Source organism: Staurois parvus, unplaced genomic scaffold (genome assembly GCF_062004578.1).
Source record: "Staurois parvus isolate SC_StPar_1 unplaced genomic scaffold, SC_StPar_1.0 ptg001636l, whole genome shotgun sequence".
Taxonomy (NCBI): domain Eukaryota; kingdom Metazoa; phylum Chordata; class Amphibia; order Anura; family Ranidae; genus Staurois; species Staurois parvus.
This window is the reverse complement of record NW_028319432.1, coordinates 646699-670016: the sequence shown is the minus strand read 5'-3', so window position 1 is coordinate 670016 and position 23318 is coordinate 646699. Positions and strand designations below refer to the sequence as shown.

The following is a 23318-nucleotide window of genomic DNA, read 5'->3' as shown; positions in this document are numbered from 1 at the left end:
GAGGAACGGAGTGTAAATAGCAGACAATTGTCTCCAGAGCCCCTAATGGTGGGGATGGATTTGGCGGCGTGCTGGTGCCAAGTTTCCTCCCCCCAGGGTCACTGCAGGTGAGGAGAAAAGCTGTGTAAGAGGATATGGAGGAGAGATGAGGAGGAGATCCAGGAATCAGGAGAAAGGTCAGGGCAAGCAACAGACGAGCGCATCCAAGAGACCAAGCCGGGGTCACTACACAGAAAATCAATCCAAGGAAACAACAGGCAGGACGAGGAATAGCAAGAAGGAGCTGAGAGACAAATGAGAATATTGCTCAGCCAATGGGAGATGATCTCAGCATGACTTCCATCATGAAGGAGATGAGGGGGAGGGGAGGAAGTCACTGAAGGTGACCATAGATCCATGGAAATTCAGCTGGTTCAGCAGGGATCGCTCACATTTCCATCCATGTGTGGCCACTGCCGGATAAAAGCCACTCCCCCAGCGGCTGCAGCCAATAGCTTCAGTGCTGATCTGTGTATTCTGAGAGCGGAGGAGTCCCCCCATTGTCAGAATACAAGAGTGCAGCGGGGAGGATTCCCCCATCCACCTCCAATGTGTGGATGGGGGAATCACTTCTGTTTTTATGCTCATCCCGCTGGCTGAACGATAAAACTGAACCATGTAGGCCAGCTTTGGGGGCAAATATATTATCATCAACTCCTCCCCCTGAAGGGGTTCATCTACATATTACCTCCTCTGCTGCCAGATCCAGGAATGTCGACTCTCTACTTCCTCATTCATAGAACTTCCTGTCTGTACCTGACATCACTTCCTGTCTGTCCCTGACATCACTTCCTGTCTGTAGTTCATACAGACTTCCTGTCTGGGTAGAAGTGAGATCCCCACCTTGTGGAGCTCAGAGGAACTGCAGCCCCGAGAAGCGTCTGGTAGTGTGACCCCGGCCTTGTGCTGGGTGTTTATGGACTGTAGATCCTTATAGAGGGGTCACCTCCACTCCCACCAAGGGGGACAGAAATATATGACTGCTCGGGGGACACATTTTGGCTCCTCTGATTTTGCAGTAAATGTGATTGCATTAGTCCCGTTGATTTTCGTATTTCCATGTAATAAAAGGTGTCACTCGATGTCGGGTTCCCCTTTTTCTCCTCCCTGAGTGTGTATTTAGAGGCGGAGCTCCTGCTGGAATGGCGGTTGGAGGCGGAGTCTAGGAGGGAGACTGACAGAACCCGCAGCAGACTTGCAGGAGGGAGCGAGGAGGATTCGGTTCCTTTACCATCGGAGATGAGGAGAGTGTGAAGGATGTTTCTGACTCTGGGAGCTGAAAAGCTGGGAGTCCTATTGGTGTGGTGAGGGGGAAGCACTACTAGGGGGCGCCCTCACCATCCCGTGTACAAGAGGTGGAAGAAGGCGGGGCTACACTACAGCTGACACAGTTTGGAGGGCGGAGCACTTTCACACCTTATCAACTTTTCACTGATTGGTGGATTTTTGTAGTAAAATAAGTGGATTGAAGTAGATGCAAAGTGGAAGCGGTGGACTTGCAGAGAACACTATACTGAGCACACAATATTGTCTGTCTCCATGGATTTGCACAGGATTTGAGATGATTTCCTATAGCAGCAAATCTGATGAGATGAATGAATGTAGCGCCCCCTCCTGGTCAGGTCTAGGATGTGTAGTCAGGTAAAGCATAGCTGTGTTTCTCTGCTCACCAGAGAGGCTGACAGGTAAATTCAGTCGGTATTCTGAGTTACAGAGAGCTGTGATTGATTAGTCAGGTCTGCTCATGCTGCTCTGGTTCTGTTGGAGTTTGTCTGAGTTCTGCCCGCCTTCAGGAAGCTATGAGAGTCTTCCAGAACATGGGAATTGGCTAGACAAATGACCAGCATGAATATGGATACAGTCCTGGCCAATTGCAGGGGAGGGTGGCCCCATTGCATGCTGGGAGTGGTATTTATACTCTGAGAGCACATGGGTTCAGTGTCTTTCCTTGGAGAGGATTGCACCAGCCAGGCTGGAGGCAGGCTGCCTCGCCTGGCACTTGCTGTTATGTGGCCTCGGGTGGGTGACCTGAGGGCCTGAAGTTAGAGAGAGTGACCCTGATTCTACAGTAAGCTGACTGAGGGGAGCTGTCTGCCAAAGCTCTGTCTGGTGTCACTGGAGAGAGTGGCTTGGAAGATTGGAAGGAGGCAACCATTCTGTCCTTGGACCTGTGAGTGCAAACTCTGAGAGATCTGGGGGGCTCTGTGTGCTTGTTACCCCTCTGGTGCTTGATAGTCAGCCTGGGTCTGAGAAAGGGAGCCCTGCCTAGTGTTCTGCAGAGCTTGTCCAAGTATTGCTACTGCTAATGGGACTTGGCTCTCCTACAACTACTTGCTGCTATTTGTTACTGAGAAGTCTGCTATCTACTGTCAGCCGAGACTTCACAAGTCTTCTACTAAGAGATCAGCTAGATGTCCTCAGTGTGAAGAGTTCTGATTCTGGAGGATCCAACTACATTCCCCATCCCTATCCCCAGTTCTACAATAAACTCCAAACACAAAACATCCCCTAGACTGGTCATTGGAGACAACGAGCAGAAGTGTGTGTGTTTGCCTTGCTGTGGGGCAAAGCAAAGGGGAACCGGGGGCAACATTCAGCTCCTTCTGAGGTAGTGCTACATGAAGTCAGTGTAAAGTGGAGGCAGTAGATCTGCAGGGAACTGCATCTTGAGCACAAAGCACTTTGTTGTATATGGATTTGCACATGGTTCAGTATTCTCAATTTACTGGCAAACAACACAAGATCAATGAAGTAGGTGTAAAGTGGAAGCAGTAGATCCGCAGAAAATAATATTTTGAGTAGGGATGGGCTAACGGTTGGAGACAAACATAAGTTCGACTCGAACATTAGCCGTTTGAGTGTTCACCATTATGCAGGAAGTTTGCCCGCGTGCCCAAACAATGTAAAACATGCCTTGTGATTGGCCAAAACATTGCACCTGACCACAGGTCAGGTGCAACGCTTTGGCCAATAACAGCTGAGTTCTCAGGAAGAGCCATGATTGGCCAAAGTGCTGGCTGTATTATTGAACCACAACATGCAGAAGAGGTGGTGGAGTGGATAAGTCAGTCATCCTCATCCTCTGTCATCCAGGCTCATACTATTTTGCCTTCCACCACAGCTGCCAAAGTGTCCTGTTCCTCCGGCTCCTTGTCCACCACAGCTGCTCCTTCCGTAGCCCCACCATCATGCATGGAGGAGTCACCAGAATGATTGGATCATAGTGTCAGTTCCATGCTGCTGGAGGATGTGCAGCAATCTGAATGCTGTGATGTTGGTTCCCAGGATGAGGAAAGGAGTGACGTGAGCCTAGAGAGAGGGGGCGCCAGTGAGGGAAAAGAAATGGTCAGTCCTGTTCCCCCAGCCGCAGCACACTGCCAAGTTGGCTCCATTAATGAGGAGGAAGGGGATGATGAGGTCACTGACCATACTTGGGTGCCTGAGAGAACAGAGGAGGACAGTGAGGAGGAGGCAGAACTCCAACAAGGCAGGAGGTCCTCCAGGGACAGGCATAAGGGCAGCCAACCAATGGCATCACACGACAGAGCTCCACAGGTGGGGGCGCTGCTGACTCCATGCAGACTTCCACAAGTTCTCTGGTGTGGGCTTTCTTCAACACATGTGCAGCATTGCTGTTTGCAGTCTTTGACTGAAGCAGACCAAGCGTGGCCAAAACACCAGCCACTTGGGCACCACATGCTTGACAAGACGTATGATGAGCTGCCATGCAGCCCGCTGGTAACAGCACCTGAAAGACCCAGAAAAAGTGCAGACTTCTCCTTGCTCCTCATCTGGGATCTCTACTGTAAAACGTCAGGTCTTCTCAACAGCCTCCACTGAGAGGAGTGATGGTACAGCAGTGGGTGGCCCATCTGACAGCAGGACACCACCTGTTCATTTCAGCAGGAACATTTCACTACGCCATTTGCTGAACCGTGAAAAAAAGACTGTCCCACCCATCCACATTCTATCCTGGCCAAATTGCTGCGTTACAACTGCTGCCTTTCCATCTGGTGGACTCTTCCCCCTTCCGGGAATTTGCAGAATGTTCTGTATCACAGTGACAGGTTCCGAAAAGACAATTTGTTTCATGCAAGGCCATTCCAGCTCTGTACCATCATGTGGAAGGTCATGTTTTGGCCTTGTTGGACAAGGTGGTCAGCAGCAAGGTCCACATTACTGACACGTGGTCCAGCAGGCACAGTCAGGGATGGTACATATCCGTCACGGCACACTGGGTAACTCTGCTAGCAGCTGGGAAGGATGCAGGACAGGGTTCAGTTCTGGAGCTTGTTCCACCACCATGCCTCCAAAAACCTGGTGGTGATTCTGCCACATCTGTCTGCTCCACCCCCTCCCCTTCCTCTGCCTCTATGGCCTCTTCTGCTGAATTGTCCTCTGAACCAGCAGTGCTCCATAAGCGTTCAAGGGGCTATGTGATCAGTCAGGATAAAAGATGCCACGTGGTGCTTCAGCTGGTCTGTCTAAGGGACAGGAACCACACCGGGCCAGAGATTCTGTCAGCTATGAAGGGGCTCTCTGCCCTCCAACAGGGACACTTGACACATGTCCTGAATTTGGTGGTGCAGCGCTTCTTGAACAGGTACCCAGGCTTTCAAGATCTTCTGAGGCAGGCCAGAAAAGTCTGGCCATTTGTGGTGGTCATACACGGCCAGTGTTCAGCTGGCTAAAATTCAACCTGCCCACCAACCGACTCATTTGTGACATGCCCACTCGGTGGAACTCCACTTTGGTGATGCTGCAGTGGCTGCACACACAGCAGAGGGCCAACAATGTGTACCTGTGTGAGAATGGCACAAGGACAGGCTCAGGGGAGCTTGGCTTCTTCTCACCTCACCAGTGGCTGCTGACAATGGATGCATGCGCTGTCCTGTCACCATCTGAGGAGGCCACAAGGATGGTGAGCCGTAACACTGCATGCATCAGTGACACTATCCCTGTAGTCTTCCTGCTGGAGCACATGCTGCATGGAATCATGGACAGGGCACTGGAGGCAGAACAGCGGGAGGAAGAGGAGGATTTCCTGTCCTCTCAAGGCCCTCTTTATGCAGAAACCATTCCTGTGGGGTCACAGAACACACAGAAGGAGGAGGAAGTGGAGGAGGAGGAGGACTGCAGCAACATGGAAGTAGAGGATCACATAGAGCAGTATTCAAGGGACACTTTTCAGTCCCCAGAAACCCAGCCAGGAGTAGTACATGTCTGGGAGGAGGTAGTTCCTGACAATGTCATCCTCAGTGACCCAGAGGACTCAGAATCTCCTGCCTCCTCAAACTTACACTGCATGGGCTCCCTGATTCTGCAAAGCCTGTGTAAGGACCTGAGGATTTATGTTATCAAGAAGAGGGATCAATACTGGTTGGCAACCCTTCTTGATCCACGTTACAAGGGTCAAGGTGCAGAGCTCATCCAGTCTTCCCAGAGGGAGCAGAGGATGAAACATCCTGAGGATGCCTTGAAATTGTGTAACACCTTTCCAGACACTGGGAGGTCACCATTTCCTGGACAACGTGTTTCTGAGGCTTCATTCTGTCAAAGGAAGAGCGGTGGAGAAGGCGGCCAGCTGACCGATTAAACAGTTCTTTAGTCCTCAGCGCCCAGGACTGTTAGGTTTAAGCACCCATCGGCAGGGTCTGCATCATATGGTGCAGGATTATCTAGGGGCAAGAGCAGACTTGGAGACCTTTCCAACTGATCATCCACTGGGTTACTGGGTCTTGAGGATGGATCACTGGCCAGAACTTGCTCAATATGCCATCAAGCTACTGGCCTGTCCTGCATCCAGCGTGCTTTCCGAATGGACATTCAGTGCTGCTGGAGGTTTTATGCATTTACCTGAATGACATCGATTTATTCAGGGTTTTTTGTGCTTAGCTGTGATTTGGCTACAGCTAATCACATGACACAGCTGGGCTGTGATTGGTGCAGCTTGTGCATGTGATCGCTGTGACCATTCACAGCTAGACACACTTGTATACAATGGATGGCATGAAAGGAAGCCATCCATTGTATACAACTGTCATGTGACCTACAGTGATTGGTCACATGGCACTGGCAACGGGGCCGGTACACAGATCTGTCATCGGCCGTGTCTGAGGTACATGGCCGGTGACAGATCGCACCACAGCCCTGCAGGGTGCACGCTCCAGAAAGGATGCCATATGGCACCACCTGGAGGGGCGAGCTGTTCATCCAACCGCCATCTGGCTATAGACTGGAGAGCAACTGGTTAAACTGGAGGGGGTGATCTCAGTGGAAAGAGTGTCTTCAGTGGGGAGGGGTGACAACACTAGGGGAGAGGTGTGTCCTCAGAAGGAAAAGAGTGTCCCCAGCACAGGAAAGGAGGGGGAGGAGTGTCTTCAGTGGAGAGGGTGTCTGTAGTGGGGGAGGGTGTCCTCTGTGTGTGGGGGGGGTGTCTTTAGTGGGGGAGGGTGTCTGTAGTGGGGGAGGGTGTCCTCTGTGTGTGTGGGGGGGTGTCTTTAGTGGGGGAGGGGTGTCCTCTGTGGGGGGAAGAGGGTGTTCTTAGTGGAGGAGGGGAAGGGGTTTTTTGGGTAAATGACACCAGATCAAAGTCCTCCTGAGAAGTTCCTAAAGACAGCTGTCTTGTCTATGTAAAAAGATAACTTTAGCTGAATATTAGAAGCACAGCTTATTCCAAGGGGGCTATGAGGTAAACTGACCCCAGCTTTGTTTGTGGACAGGGAGGAGTCCAGTGGTCTGTTTGTGGACAGGGAGGAGTCCAGTGGTCTGTTTGTGGACAGGGAGGAGTCCACTGGTCTGTATGTGTTCAGGGAGGAGTCCAGTGGTCTGTTTGCGGACAGGGGGGGAGTCCAGTGGTCTGTTTGTGGACAGGGAGGAGTCCAGTGGTCTGTTTGCGGACAGGGAGGAGTCCAGTGGTCTGTTTGCGGACAGGGAGGAGTCCAGTGGTCTGTTTACGGACAGGGAGGAGTACAGTGGTCTGTTTACGGACAGGGAGGAGTCCAGTGGTCTGTTTGCGGACAGGGAGGAGTCCAGTGGTCTGTTTGCGGACAGGGAGGAGTCCAGTGGTCTGTTTACGGACAGGGAGGAGTACAGTGGTCTGTTTACGGACAGGGAGGAGTCCAGTGGTCTGTTTGCGGACAGGGAGGAGTCCAGTGGTCTGTTTGCGGACAGGGAGGAGTCCAGTGGTCTGTTTGTGGACTGGGAGGAGTCCAATGGTCTGTTTGTGGACTGGGAGGAGTCCAATGGTCTGTATGCAGCTACGGAGGAGTCCAGTGGTCTGTTTGTGGACAGGGAGGAGTCTAATGGTCTGTTTGCGGACAGGGAGGAGTCCAGTGGTCTGTTTGTGGACAGGGAGGAGTCCAGTGGTCTGTTTACACAAGTCCTAAACAAAAGCTCCATTGTTCTCTGAGTTTCATTTCTCCAGAAGGAAGAACCTGTTCTGGCTGTACAGATCACACAGGTGGAGTCTACATTGCAGTCTGCATTGTCAGCCGAGCAGCTGAAGGAGTCCAACATCTAAACGTCTACTAATCAGGCGTACTCTTGGAGCACCACCTACACAAGACTCACCTCGTCCATCTAGACTGCTCACTAGAGCTTCTTCTACAGCCTCTGACCCATCACTTCCCTCCTCTGCTGGAGGCACATTATTAGGATCTATAGAGGGACAACACCGGCCTCGTATTGTCCATCAGAATCAAGGAAACAGCAGAGATCCGGCCACAGGGGAGGCAGGAAACATCAACGCTGCAACAAGGGATCTCCCACTCATCCAACCATCCCAACAGATGATTCATCATCAACAGAAATAGACGGAATTGTCACCTTCTCCTCAGCTGGACTGACATCGGGGAAGATGGACCTTCTGGGGGAAGGTTGGGGCTTTAGCCCTAAAGGTATCAGGAAGACGTTGTTGTTGGCTCAGGACTTGTATAGATGTCTCAGGAATATTAGATTGAAGGGACATTATTCTTGGAGAGGCGATATTGAGGGATCATCTGTAGTCACACCACTTCTGAGACATAGAGAGGGAAATGGGAGCTAATAGGATGCAGGAGATCTGCTGAGACATAGAAATGGAAATGGGAGCTAATAGGCTGCAGGAGATCTGCTGAGACATAGAGAGGGAAATGGGTGCTAATAGGCTGCAGCAGATCTGCTGAGACATAGAGAGAGAAATGGGAGCTAATAGGCTGCAGGAGATCTGCTAAGACATAGAGAGGGAAATGGGCGCTAATAGGCTGCAGGAGATCTGCTGAGACATAGAGAGGGAAATGGGAGCTAATAGGCTGCAGGAGATCCGCTGAGACGTAGAGAGGGAAATGGGAGCTAATAGGCTGCAGGAGATCCGCTGAGACGTAGAAAGGGAAATGGGTGCTAATAGGCTGCAGGAGATCCGCTGAGACGTAGAGAGGGAAATGGGTGCTAATAGTCTGCAGGAGATCCGGTGAGACGTAGAGAAGGAAATGGGCACTAATAGGCTGCAGGAGATCCGCTGAGATGTAGAAAGGGAAATGTGAGCTAATAGGCTGCAGGAGATCCGCTGAGATGTAGAAAGGGAAATGTGAGCTAACAGGCTGCAGGAGATCCGCTGAGACGTAGAGAAGGAAATGGGCACTAATAGGCTGCAGGAGATCCGCTGAGATGTAGAAAGGGAAATGTGAGCTAATAGGCTGCAGGAGATCCGCTGAGACATAGAGGGAAATGGGCGCTAATAGGCTGCAGGAGATCTGCTGAGACATAGAGAGGGAAATGGGCGCTAATAGGCTGCAGGAGATCTGCTGAGACATAGAGAGGTAAATGGGTGCTAATAGGCTGCAGGAGATCTGCTGAGACAATGAAATGTGTATGAAATGGATGGATGTGCAGACACTCCCAGAAGATGATGTCATTATGAGTGGATTGATATATATTTCTGCATTGTCTCCCCCAGAAGGATCAGGTTTGGTGGGATCGCTCTCATTAGACAACCCAACCAATCAGTGACTGCTGCCCCTCTCTGCCAATCCCTTCACTGACTTCCACTAACCCAACATATAAAATTCAAAAATACTAACCACAACGTACAAAGCCATCCACAACACTGCCCCTAGCTACATCACCAATGTGATAAAATATGGGATCCATTGATTCCATACATCTCCATGCCCTACTACTTCCTGATTTGACTCTCCTCCCCCTCCCCTTTTTTTAAGTTATTTTTGATCTTTCATGGAAACCACAGGAACGGTTATTTTAATGTTTCTCAGGGCTGCAGTTCCTGTGAACTCCACAAGGTGGTGATCTCACTTCTATCCAGAAAGGAAGTTATTATAGAACACAGACAGGAAGTGATGTCAGGCACAGACAGGAAGTGATGTCAGGCAAAGACAGGACCGTCCTCTTCCTCCACGGCCACGTCCGCCCTCTTCCTCCACGGCCACGTCCGCCCTCTTCCTCCACGGTCACGTCCGCCCTCTTCCTCCACGGTCACGTCCGCCCTCTTCCTCCACGGTCACGTCCGCCCTCTTCCTCCACGGTCACGTCCGCCCTCTTCCTCCACGGTCACGTCCGTCCTCTTCCTCCACGGTCACGTCCGTCCTCTTCCTCCACGGTCGCGTCCGTCCTCTTCCTCCATGGTCACGTCCGTCCTCTTCCTCCATAGTCATGTCCGTCCTCTTCCTCCATAGTCACTGTGACGTCTTTTATCTCCAGCAGATGATGATACACACATATATAGTGTGGGAACCCAGATGAACCCCTTCAGGGGCAGAACATTCCCCCACTTCCGGGGCCGGAACATTCTCCTCATTGTGGAGATAAATTCTAGTAATATGGTCCTCTAAACAAACAGCACTGACAATAAATAGACAAGACAAGGACCATCCTGACCATACATGGCCTACAAAGGGCAATGATGACACTACACAGGCAGCCAATGGGCAATCATTACACTATGCAGCCAACACAATGATGGAGTGCCGGGGTCAGGAGTATGGAGCATAGAGCCCCTTACATTGCTGCTCAGGAGGAAGAAAACATTCCCCAGCCGGCCATGAAGAATATGTTCCATCATTGGTGTCAGAGGGAGGAAAATACTGAAGGTTCTGAGGGAAGTAGAGGAGCTGAGGGGTCTCTCAGGGGTTACTGAGGATGGGAGACTTTGGGGCCCCTGAGGGGATAGTGAAGTTAAAGGGTTTTGAGGGGGTAGAGTAGCTGAAGGAATCTGGGTCTTTGATAGGATTGGCGGGGAGCAGGGCTCTGAGGAAAGAGAAGTTTGTCAGGCTCAGGGGGACACTGAGGTAGGGAGGGGGGCTCTTGGTCTCTGGTTGTCCTCTTACCTGCACTTACTTTCCAGACCTCCTTACAGAACTCCTACCAGGAAAGGAAGACAACCTTCACCTTCTTACCATCTCACTGGTCAAATAATGTATTCCAAGATACCAAGCGGAATGAATGACAATCCTTCACCCCTTGGTGGGCACTTGTTCTTAGAGGAGGTCTGTTGGTGCATTTTGACTAAAAGGTAGTCAGGGGTCAGTGCTGTACATCTTCAGGAGACACTCCAATACCTCCCATGACACAGGCTCTGGCAGTGCCCGGTGCTGGAATTCAGAGCCCCAGGAACCCACCACCACTCTGTACAATGTCCTGGATACTACAGTATACTTGATACTCAGATCCTCCTGCTGTCCTCCTTCTACCCACACTAGGCTTTCATTGGAGGGAAGAGAATAGGCTCCTCCCCCACAGCTCTCTACTCCACCAGCACCATCCTCCTGCTACCCAATCCAATCTCTTCTCTTACTGCAGAGAGTGACAGTGACATCACTCCTGTCAGTCAGCAGGCTGCCACAGATTGGAGCCTTGCAGCCGGAGTTCTGCCAATTGTCCTGATTAGGCAGCAACTCAGGCCAAAAGTCCTCAAGTTCCCCTTCCTGGACCTCATGATGAGCCGACATTGACCTCACAGCACTGCCTCAGAGCAAACTAGTCATAGGAAGGATCATATTTATCATTCCTTGTCTGCAGATCTAATACTCATCAAAACCAGTTCAGAGACCAAACAAACCCAACAGAGAAAAGGGGATTTCTGATTTGACAGGTCAAGAGGGTCCCGGGACCTCCAAAATTTAGCAAATACTAAACAGTCCAGACTACTGTCTTCGCATGGGGAAGTAGATCTTATATGTCCAGCAACCCTCCTATTCCCCCCTCACATCCACATCCTATTATTGTGTGACCAATACCATCCAAATCATTCTTACTTTCATTTCCCAAAGTTAACCGTCTACAAGGAGACCTGTATAGATCACATGATGGCACCAATGAGGATGGAGGAGAACCGGAGTCACATGACTGAGAAGATACTAAACCTCACCCTGGAGATCATCTACCTGCTGACCGGAGAGGTGAGGAGGATTCTGGGAGGTCACATGACATCACTCTCATTTCTAATAATAAACACAGACTTGACCGGAGAGGTGAGGATTCTGGGAGGTCACATGACATCACTCTCATCTCTATTAATAATACACAGACCTGACCGGAGAGGTGAGGAGGATTCTGGGAGGTCACATGACATCACTCTAATCTCTATTAATAATACACAGACCTGACCGGAGAGGTGGGGAGGATTCTGGGAGGTCACATGACATCACTCTCATCTTTATTAATAAAACACAGACCTGACCGGAGAGGTGAGGAGGATTCTGGGAGGTCACATGACATCGCTCTCATCTCTATTGATAAAACACAGACCTGACCGGAGAGGTGAGGAGGATTCTGGGAGGTCACATGACATCACTCTTATCTCTATTAATAAAACACAGACCTGACCGGAGAGGTGAGGAGGATTCTGGGAGGTCACATGACATCACTCTCATTTCTAATAATAAACACAGACCTGACCGGAGAGGTGAGGAGGATTCTGGGAGGTCACATGACATCACTCTTATCTCTATTAACCTCCCTAGTGGTCTGATTATGTCCATATTTCTGTGCTCAAAGCGGTACATTTTTTTGCATGGAAATATGTAGTTTTTTATTGTAGGCCTGTAATTTTTAGGAATAGCTCACTGAAATCTGTCTGAACAAGAGTCTAGTAAACATCCCGGGTAGGATAAAACTTGAAACACGAAATCATAAATAATAATTTAATAAATAATCATAAAAATAATAATATAATAATAATACATTTAAATGAATAATATAATGAAACCAAAAACACTGAAATGTGAAATAGAGCACCAAGTTCGCACATCGCTGAGCAAAGTCACAGAATCGTTTTCAGTGTCTGATGAGGAATTTCCCCCACCAATCATTATCACTCAATTCTGCAAGTGGTTCTGATTTACTATCGCTGTTCTCTAGCCGGTCTAAAACCGCGTCTGACCTAAAGGGACGCTTTTTGGACACCATGGACGTTTCTCAGTTTCCAGGCAGAAAGAACAGTAAAAATGCAGTCAGGGCGCCGGACAAAGCACTCGGGACAAATGTATGTGAAATGGGTTGAAACAGGAATGTTATACGATGTGATTTTAGTGAATGTCACTTTTTGCCATTTTTAAATTTCCCGCCAGTTCCGTCCCCCGTACGTCCCGACACTCGCAGGGGACGGAACCCAGAAGACAGATGCCGGCATCTGCCGGATTACATTGCTGGGGACACTGCAGGTGGGATATCGCGGGAGCGGAGGACAAGGTGGGAGATTGAGGGATCGCGGAGCAGCGCCACATGGTATTCCCGAGTGTAGCTCGGGGTTACCGCTTGTGGTACTGAAACCTTACCCCGAGCTACACTCGGGAATACAGCCAGGGAGGTTAATAAAACACAGACCTGACTGGAGAGGTGAGGAGGATTCTGGGAGGTCACATGACATCACCCGTATCTCTTAATAAAACACATACCTGACCGGAGAGGTGAGGAGAATTCTGGGAGGTCACATGACATCACTCTTATCTCTATTAATAACACACAGACCTGACCGGAGAGGTGAGGAGGATTCTGGGAGATCACATGACATCACTCTTATCTCTATTAATAACACACAGACATGACCGGAGAGGTGAGGAGGATTCTGGGAGGTCACATGACATCACTCTTATCTCTATTAATAATACACAGTGTGACGATTGCGACGTCAAATCCTGCCCCTCTCACCAGACTCGTGACTGAATGACTAGGCAATCTAAAACCGTGATGTCACAATGTGTAACAATGCCACGCCCAGCTGCACCCTGCACAACAATTTTCCAGCTCACTGGACCACAAATCGATGTACCAGCAGCCTGAGCGCAATTGTTACTGGGTCAGGTTAATTACGCAATTAACCCTTCACACTGCCACCACCTCCTTTTTGTACAGAGAAAGAGGAAACTCAGCAATATCAGCAATAACACTAGGGTGGTTGAAATAATCATCTGTATACCACTGTCACTGCAGGCAGGTTATACAGAGGGTTAAACACACACAGTAGCGCTCTCCAGGGGCAGGAATTCGTAAGTTGCATTAAAGAGCTTTAGAAACAGTTCAACACTTTCAGAAAGTAATTTTTATTACTAAAAGGTCAAAAGGGTGCAATAAAAATATTTACAGAAAAAAGATGTAACCAATATATATAAATATACAGAGAGCAATAACACAGCAAAGAGATAACAGAAGTTTAGGTAGATAAGTACTAGCCAAAAAGCCTTGGGTTAAGCAGCTTCAAGTCTCATGAGCTAAAAAGGATTTCTTATCTCTACTGCTAGTCTCGATGTTAAAAGCAGGAGAATCTTCTCTTCTCTCATCCACACTCCAAGCATAACAGCCTTTTTCTAGCAAATCCCAGCAAGGTGTCTCTTTGGAGTAGTAACCAATGGTCTCCTTTTGGGGAGGGGTGTTGGGTGGAGACCTAAGTTACAACCAGAATCTCTCATAGCTTATATTTTGGCTCATAACTTTTCCTAGGTACATTTGCCGGCCTGGTCACTAGTATATTAATACTCAGCCGCATCTGCGGAATGGTTAGAGATGAAACATGAAATATGTTCTTAAATGGTTCAAGAGATATACTTTTCTGCTTTTCTCTGTATGTCAGCTAAGGGGTGTCACATACCAGGAGAATGGCCTCAATCTGAGCCTTCCGCATATAGGCTCCATGTTTAGGTAGTTATGTTCTAAGTGAAGATATCAACTTATATGAAAAGTGAGTTTTTAAAAGTAAGTCTGTGTTTACAACCCCTTGGAAGGTCTTTTGAAGTTCAGTGACCCTTCTCATCACTCAGGCCACATGTCACCCCACAGCACGGGAGGGGGATGAGAGATCTACAAGATGTAGGGGGTAGCCTGCTTTGGGAGTTAGAAATGGTATAACATAGAAAATTCTTAACAAAACGGAGGGCCGCCTCAGTCTCTGTGTGCATGATTCCTACACACAGACCTGACCGGAGAGGTGAGGAGGATTCTGGGAGCTCACATGACATCACACAGACCTGACCGGAGAGGTGAGGAGGATTCTAACATGATATTCTTATTGGTTCCTCAATACAGAGATTTCCTCTTCTGAAGTCAGGTGATCATATGACCATCACAGTGCCTCCATGTGACTCCCTAAACCCTGAGAGACACAACATGCAGAAGATTCTAGAAGTCACCAAGAAGATGATGGAGCTGCTGACAGGAGAGGTGAGCGGTGCCGGGAATTCTGGGACATTCTCCAGTAACAGACAAGGGATGTGTCTGGATGGTGACTGTATCATTGTGTGTGTCAGGTTCCTATAAGGTGTCAGGGTGTCACTGTCTATTTCTCCATGGAGGAGTGGGAGTATTTAGAAGGACACAAGGATCTCTACAAGGACGTCATGATGGACAATCAGCCGCCCCTCACATCACCGGGTAAGAGGAGACTTTATTGTAAAGGAGAGAGCAGTACGGAGGATCCACCTAGATCCCCCATCATCTGATAAACACATAGAAACAATGGATTCAGTCAGTGTGTGTGTTTCCTACAGATGGATCCTGTAATGGGAACCCACCAGAGAGATGTCCCCGTCCTCTGTATTCCCGGGATTCCACACAGGAAGGTCACACCATCCCTCACCATCATCAGGTAGATGAGGAACAATCACTGATAGTATCATTAGGATCTGTACATTATCTGCATTGTTACCATTGATGTCATTTTATTATATATTCAGAGTGGAAACCTGAGAGAATTTGAGGTGAAAGCAGAAGAAGAAGAGGCGTATGTGAGGGATGATCAGCAGTCTATGGAGGAGGATGGAATAACGGGGACATTTATAGAGGAGGACACTCCTACAGAGATCAGCACAGGTGGGTCATGAACACTAAATCCATTCCTCCACCCATACTGCTCACTGATTGGTCCAGAGTAGGGCGGGGACTGGGTGATATCAGCCTGTAATCCCCTGGTCACTTTCCTGAGCTGTGTTCCCCGTCCTGTATTCCTGGATTTCTCTCGGATAATCTTCCTTCTCTGTGCTGCAGACACAATTTATGTATCTAGACTGGATTTATGGAGGTTCTGGGGTTCAGCTGGCAGCAAAATGTTCATTTTCACCATAGACGTTACTAGACCTAGACACCTGGGGTGTGTGCTATTGATCTTCTGCCCCATGTCCGGGTCTAGTAGGATCTCTGACAGAACAATTCTCCCAGGGTTCCTTGCTCTGTGGTCTGCTGGCTGTGCCGGGTGGAGGGATATGTCTGTAGTGTCTCAGACCCAAGTCACTGAGTGCAGTCTCAGGAGATGGGAGGCAGCGGTGTGGGATCTCTGCAACTTGTCTACAGTAGACATTTAAAGTGGTTGTAAACCCTCCATATACTCAGTGCAGTGACTGGCCTCAGGTGATACACAGAGATAAAACAAATCCTACATATGTTGCACCTTTTTATCTGCAGCAATCTCTTCTCTACAACTGTTCAAAGCCCAGAATGTATACAGCTTGTCTGAGAAGTCAGAAAAAAAGAGACAGAGAGATAAAGTCACATTCTGCAGAGTTCAGTGAGGTGAGCTCTAAAGGTGATTGGACTGAAGGTACACACAGCACACAGGAACAGAGCTGAGGCTGTCAATCACAGGCTGTGTGCTGGAGCTTCTCCCCTTTCACATTTCTTCTCTTGGTGTCAGGAAGACTTGTCAGAAGTGATTCATGCTGATCGCAGAGGAAGGAGACAGCAGACAGAAATGGCTCTTAGTGCTCTCGACTGAGACAAGTACACACTGTAGAGGGATATTCTTTGTTCATATTCCATGTCTGAGGGTTACAACCACTGTAAGTGATCTCTGATTACTAAACACCAATTTGATGTGATCCTTACACTATTTATTAGTATCGCCCCCCTTGTCCTGAATAGAGGTACTATGTGGGTTTAGTTTGTGGCTGGGCTGTACTTGGCTCAGGCTGATTGTATAGTTCTTCACTTGGTTTCTCCCTAAGTTTAGGTTGTCTTGTGATGTCTCACTGTGGCCAGTAGATGTCACTGCTATCACTGGACATAGTATGAGGTGGCGGCTGCATTCCTTTTCTTTGGCTTTTTTCCCTGTTCTCTCCTGGTGATCTGTCCAGTAACACACCTTCTGTATTAGAGCGCCCCCACTGTGGAGACAGCAGCATGGTCAGTCTGGGGGGAGGGGAGTGTTAGATGTACTAGCAGATATAAAAACAGTAACTAATTGAAGCCAAACTCCAGCTCACACTTCATAATCAGTTTCATCAAACAGTTTTTTTCTTTTGGGATAAAAGTTTTACATGAATAAATAAAAGCTGCTCATTGTAAGCCCCCTGTCAGTGGTAAATGGTCTGCCTCATCCCTGGAACTGATACATTCTGCTGCAGAGTTTTTATAAAACAGATTTACTGGCTAGATCACCAGATGAATATAGAAGAAAACTAATACTGTTTAGTCCTAACTTTTGTATCCCGTATGGTAAGTTGTACATTACATACAGTGAAGGAAATGCGTATTTGCTCCCCTCTGATGGTGAATGTTCGCCCCTCACACAGAAATGATCGGTCTAACAATGGAATGTTCGCCCCTCACACAGAAATGATCAGTCTAACAATGGAATGTTCGCCCCTCACACAGAAATGATCAGTCTAACAATGGAATGTTCGCCCCTCACACAGAAATGATCGGTCTAACAATGGAATGTTCGCCCCTCACACAGAAATGATTGGTTTAACAATGGAATGTTCGGTGTAACACTGAGAGACAGAATACAACAACAAATTCAGCAGAAATGCGTCTAACAAATGATGACTGATCTGCATGTTCATGAGGGAAAGAAGGATTTGATCCCCTATCATTCAGCAGGATTTCTGGCTCCCAGGTGTCTCTCATACAGGTAACAAGCTGAGATTAGAAGCAGTCTCTTAAAGGGAGTGCTGCTAATCTCATTGTGTTACCTGTATAAAAGACACCTGTCCACAGGAGCCATCAAACCATCAGATTCCAAACTCTCCACCATGGCAAAGACCAAAGAGCTGTCCAAGGATGTCAGGGACAAGATGGTAGACCTACACAAGGCTGGACTGGGCTACCAAACTATGGCCAAGCAGCTTGGTGAGAAGGTGACAACAGTTGGTGCAATCATTCACAAATGGAAGAAACACAAAACAAGTGTCAGTCTCCCTAGGTCTGGTGCACCATGCAAGATCTCACCTTGTGGAGTGTCAATGATCATGAGAACAGTGAGGAATCATCCCAGAACTACACGTGAGGATCTTGTCAATGATCTCCAGGCAGCTGGGACCACAGTCACCAAGAAAACAATTGGTAACACACTACGCCGACAAGGACTGAAATCCTGCAGTGCCCGCAAGGTTCCTCTGCTCAAGAAAGCACATGTCCAGCCCGTCTGAAGTTTGCCACTGAACATCTGAATGATGCAGAGGAGGACTGGTGGAAAGTGTTGTGGTCAGATGAGACCAAAATCCAGCTCTTTGGCATCAACTCAACTCATCGTTTGGAGGAGGAGGAATGCTGCCTATGACCCCAAGAACACCATCCCAACTGTGAAACATGGTGGTGGAAACATTCTGCTTTGGGTGGGGGGTTTCTGCTAAGGAGACAGGACAACTGCACCGCATCAAAGGGACGATGGACGGGGCAATGTACCGTCTAATCTTGGGTGAGAACCTTCTTCCCTCAGCCAGTGCATTGAGAATGGGTGGTGGATGGGTGTTCCAGCATGACAATGACCCAAAACACACGGCCAAGGCAACAAAGGAGCGGCTCAAGAAGAAGCACATTAAGGTCCTGGAGTGGCCTAGCCAGTCTCCAGACCTTCATCCGATTGAAAATCTGTGGAGGGAGCTGAAAGTTCGAGTTGCCCAATGTCAGCCACCAAACCTTAATGACTTGGAGAGGATCTGCCAAGAGGAGTGGGCCAAAATCCCTCCTGAGATGTGTGCAAACCTGGGGGCCAACTCCAGGAAACATATGACCTCTGTGATTGCCAACAAGGGATTGGCCACCAAGTACTAAGTCATGTTTTGTGAAGGGGATCAAATCCTTCTTTCCCTCATGAACATGCAGATCAGTCATCATTTGTTAGACGCATTTCTGCTGAATTTGTTGTTGTATTCTGTCTCTCAGTGTTACACCGAACATTCCATTGTTAGACCGATCATTTCTGTGTGAGGGGCGAACATTCAGCATCAGCCGGGGAGCAAATACACATTTCCTTCACTTTAGGCCTTAATTATTTTCCACCCATTTCCTCCCAGCTGGACATTTTATATCGGATGATGTGATTGGAGCACAGACTTTTACATGGTGATAATAATGTGATAACATCCTCCAACTTTGGACCCTTAAACAGAAAGTGATAATGAGGGAGGAGTCAATACCCCAATGATGGTGGTCTTCAGGATCAGTCCAGTCTTCATCTTGGTTGTTCTCCCCCCATCCTCACTCTCTGACCTCTGGTGGGGCTCAGCCCCGCTGTTCTTCATGACTAAATCATGGAGTAAATAAGGAAGTGCAGTACTTCTTGTGTTGGGAAGATGGCGATGAGTGATAGAGGGGGTGGGGACCCTCGTCCTATAATCCCCTCATCACTGTCCCTCCTATAAAAGACAGTTCTGGTTGTTTCCTCACTCTCTGACTAAGGTCCATGAATAAAGAAATGACCTGGTAGGAGATCAGAGGAGCCATTTCCTAGTTCCCTTGATGGTGGAATTGTAAGCTCCTCAGAGACCAAGCTGCCTGATGTGGGTGGAGTCCTGGTTTGGGGGAACCAATCAGCTCCTGTCTAGTAATCCTCTTTGTCTTTGTATTTTAGTCCATGGCCGGGAGATGAGGAAAACCTCCGAGGATTGTCTCACTTTGTCTCCAGACTGGAAAGTAGAAGATGAGGACATCACACAGTATAGTCCAGGAAAAAACCCGGCTCCCTCCAATGTCCATCCGGCACCACCCAGTGTAGATGGACCATCGGATTCCTCGTATCCTGAGGAACCTCAGACAGTGCGGGACCGGGCCGGCCTTCCAACAGGGAAGAGGTTCTCCTGTACTGAGTGTGGGAAGGGTTTCCATTATAAATCCTATCTTAATAGGCATCAAAGATCTCACACGGGAAATAAGCCGTATTCCTGTCCTCAGTGCGGGAAATGTTTCCGTTTTAAATGTCGTCTTAATGAGCATAAAACATCTCACACAGGACAGAAGCCACATTCCTGTCCTGAGTGCGGGAAATGTTTTTCACGGAAGTACAATCTTTCCAGACATCAGAGATCTCACAAGGGGGAGAAGCCATTTTCTTGTCCTGACTGTGGGAAATGTTTTGTAGCAAAATCAGATCTTGTTAAGCATCAAAGATCTCACACAGGGAAAAGACCTTATATCTGTCCTCAGTGTAGAAAATGTTTCTCAGAGAAGTCTGGTCTTAACAGACATCAGAGATCTCACACAGGGGAAAAGCCATATTCCTGTGCAGAGTGTGGGAAATGTTTTTCAGACAAGTCCAGTCTTTACAGACATCAGAGATTTCACACGGGGGAGAAGCCATATGCCTGCCCTGAGTGCGGGAAATGTTTTTCAATGAGGTTCCATGTTTACAGTCATCAGAGATCTCACACAGGGGAGAAGCCACTTTCCTGTTCTGAGTGCGGGAAATGTTTTTCTGATAAGTCCAGTCTTCGTATTCATCAGAGATTGCACACAGGGGAGAAACCATATTCCTGTCCTGAGTGTGGGAAATGTTTTTCAGAGAAGTCTAATCTTCACGCACATCAAAGGTCTCACACGGGGGAGAAGCCATATGCCTGTCCTGAGTGTGGGAAATGTTTTTCACAGAAATCCAATCTTTACACACATCAGAGATCTCACACGGGGGAGAAGCCGTATGCCTGTCCTGAGTGTGGGAAATGTTTTTCAGTGAAGTCCCATCTTTGCAAACATAAGAGATGTCACACAGGAGGGAAGCCACTTTCCTGTCCTGAGTGAGGGAAATGTTCCTCACTGAAGTCCCGTCTTCCTGTACATCAGGGGGTCCCACACAACCCTGGAGGTGTATTAGTGCCTTGAGTGCGGGAAATGTCTTCTAGATGAATGTTGCTGGACATCCCAGCTCTCATGTGGGGAAGAAGCACACCCTGCTATACATCTCAGATATACTCCATGGCTGATCTTCATCATGGAAGAAACAGTTCATAAGGAGATTAGAGGCCGCCAAAGACATGGATGAAGTGTGGGACCGGGTTGGCTATTGATAGCAGCTCAGTGGTTAGCCCTTCTGCCTGGCAGTACTAGGGTCATTGGTTTGAATCCCAACCATGGCACCACCTGCCTGGAGTTTGCATGTTCTCCCTGTGCCTGTGGGGGTCTCCTCCAGGTACTCTGGTTTCTTCCCACATGCCAAAGACATGCTGGGAGGTTTATTGGCTCCTGTCTATATTGTCCCTAGTATGTGTATGTATGAATGTGAGTTAGGGACCTTAGATTGTATGCTCCTCGGGGGCGGGGACTGATGGGAATGAACAATTTATGTATAAATGGACAGTGCTATAGAAGTACCTGTAATAAATATGGAGTCATCGCCTTTCATTGGCTGAGTATATTTATGGTGGAAGCTTTCACAAACACTTAGAGGTTTAGTTAAAAAAAAAAAAAAGTTAGAAGGAATGTGAGTGACATTCGCCCGGCCATGACGAATATTGGGCATACTTTATTTCACACTCTGATTCCTTTGGCTCCATCTAGTTGCCATAATGTGGTATTGTGCTGCTGTTATTGATTGCCGTATTTCAGGAAAAATCCCCCATTATGTCCAATCGATGGAGGGCAATGTTATTACCAGGCTGCAGCTAGGGGGAGCTCTAATGTCACCCCAGCAGAGGGATCCCATCTAGCCCACATTAACCCTCTCACTGCCAGAGCTGTTTCTGCATGATTTTGCACACATGGGAAAATGCAGATTTTGGTCCTGAAGATGAGATAAACCCCCAAACATCTATTCTGTGACATCAGAGGCCCTGGAGAATAAAATGGTGGTGATTGTTAAGGTGTTCCCCGTACACAGATTCCCCTTCATATCCGCCTTTATTTCCTCCTTTCCCCCATTTTCTATGTTGGGATCTTTTCTACAATACTTTGTTATAATAATGGAACACGTTGTGTATTGTATTGTACACCAATAATAATGACTCCGCCCCCACATTCCAGACAAGGGATCTTCCTGACCAATCCGATTTCTGCCTTTACTGTTTCCTGAATGTTTTTTCTGCAATCTTGTTAAAAGTGAAATTATAATAAAAAATGTATTGAATGAAAACAAAATCCTGTGTGTGTGCAATGATGACAAAGCTGTGTATCCAGAAACGGCTGGTCGGTGACACTTCCATATACAGCCCAATGAAGTGACAAGGAAGCCCTAGAACCCTTTGGAGGAACCCTGGCTGAGAAAGGCTGGACTAGGCAGTCACATATCTCTGCCCCCCTTGCAGGGTTCCCAACCCTCCGTGACTTTTATTACTGACACAACATGAACATTTACTGACAGAGGACATGTTTTTCCTGACATCCTGAAACATGACAGAACTCCTGTTAGGATTATTATTATACAGTATTTATATAGCGCCAAAGGGTTTGCTCAGCGCTGTACAGTAGCGGGGGGGACAGAACATGAGACAAGACAGTGACAATACAATACACGAGGGGATCGAGCTTACAATCTAGGAGGGAGGGGAAGGTGGCACAGGAGGAGATGGGGTGGTGGGAGGAGGTTAGTTGTTAGGTGAGGTCAGGTGTTAGGTGAGGGTGGGGTAGGCTTCCCTGAAGAGGAGGGTTTTCAGGGTGTGCCTGAAGGTGAGGAGGGTAGGCGGCAGTCTGATGGATTGGGGTGGAGAGTTCCAGAGGATGGGGGAAGGCCTGGAGAAGTCCTGCAATCAGGCGTGGGAGGAGGAGACCAGGGAGCTAGAGAGTAGGAGGTCCTGTGAGGAGCGGAGGGCACGGGTAGGGTAGTATTTGGGTATCAGGTCAGTTATGTAGTTTAGGACGGCATTGTGAATGGCTTTGTAGGTCAGAGTTAGCAGTTTGAATTTGATGCGTTGGGCAATCCGGAGCCAGTGGAGGGATTGGCAGAGGGGGGAGGCGGATGTGGAGCGGTTGGTGAGGTGGATGAGTCTAGCCGCTCAGTCATTTGGGTAGGCCTACACTGACCACTGATATAAGGGGGTCCTTCTCCCATTGGTCACCAATGTAAGGGACCACTACACTGACCACTGATATAAGGGGGTTCTTCTCCCATTGGTCACCAATGTAAGGGACCGCTACACTGACCACTGATATAAGGGGGTCCTTCTCCCATTGGTCACCAATGTAAGGGACCACTACACTGACCACTGATATAAGGGGGTCCTTCTCCCATTGGTCACCAATGTAAGGGACCACTACACTGACCACTGATATAAGGGGGTCCTTCTCCCATTGGTCACCAATGTAAGGGACCGCTTCACTGACCACTGACATAACGGGGTCCTTCTCCCATTGGTCACCAATGTAAGGGACCGCTTCACTGACCACTGATACAAGGGGGTCCTTCTCCCATTGGTCACCAATGTAAGGGACCGCTTCACTGACCACTGATATAAGGGGTCCTTCTCCCATTGGTCACCAATGTAAGGGACCACTACACTGACCACTGATATAAGGGGTCCTTCTCCCATTGGTCACCAATGTAAGGGACCGCTTCACTGACCACTGACATAACGGGGTCCTTCTCCCATTGGTCACCAATGTAAGGGACCGCTTCACTGACCACTGATACAAGGGGGTCCTTCTCCCATTGG

The 23318-nt window shown here is 48.4% G+C and overlaps 1 pseudogene; it reads left to right on the top strand.

Annotated features, from left to right (window-relative positions):
- Positions 1 to 21075, top strand: part of LOC149434967 (uncharacterized) — a 47425-nt pseudogene extending 26350 nt beyond the window's left edge.
- The last annotated feature ends 2243 nt before the right edge of the window (positions 21076 to 23318 follow it).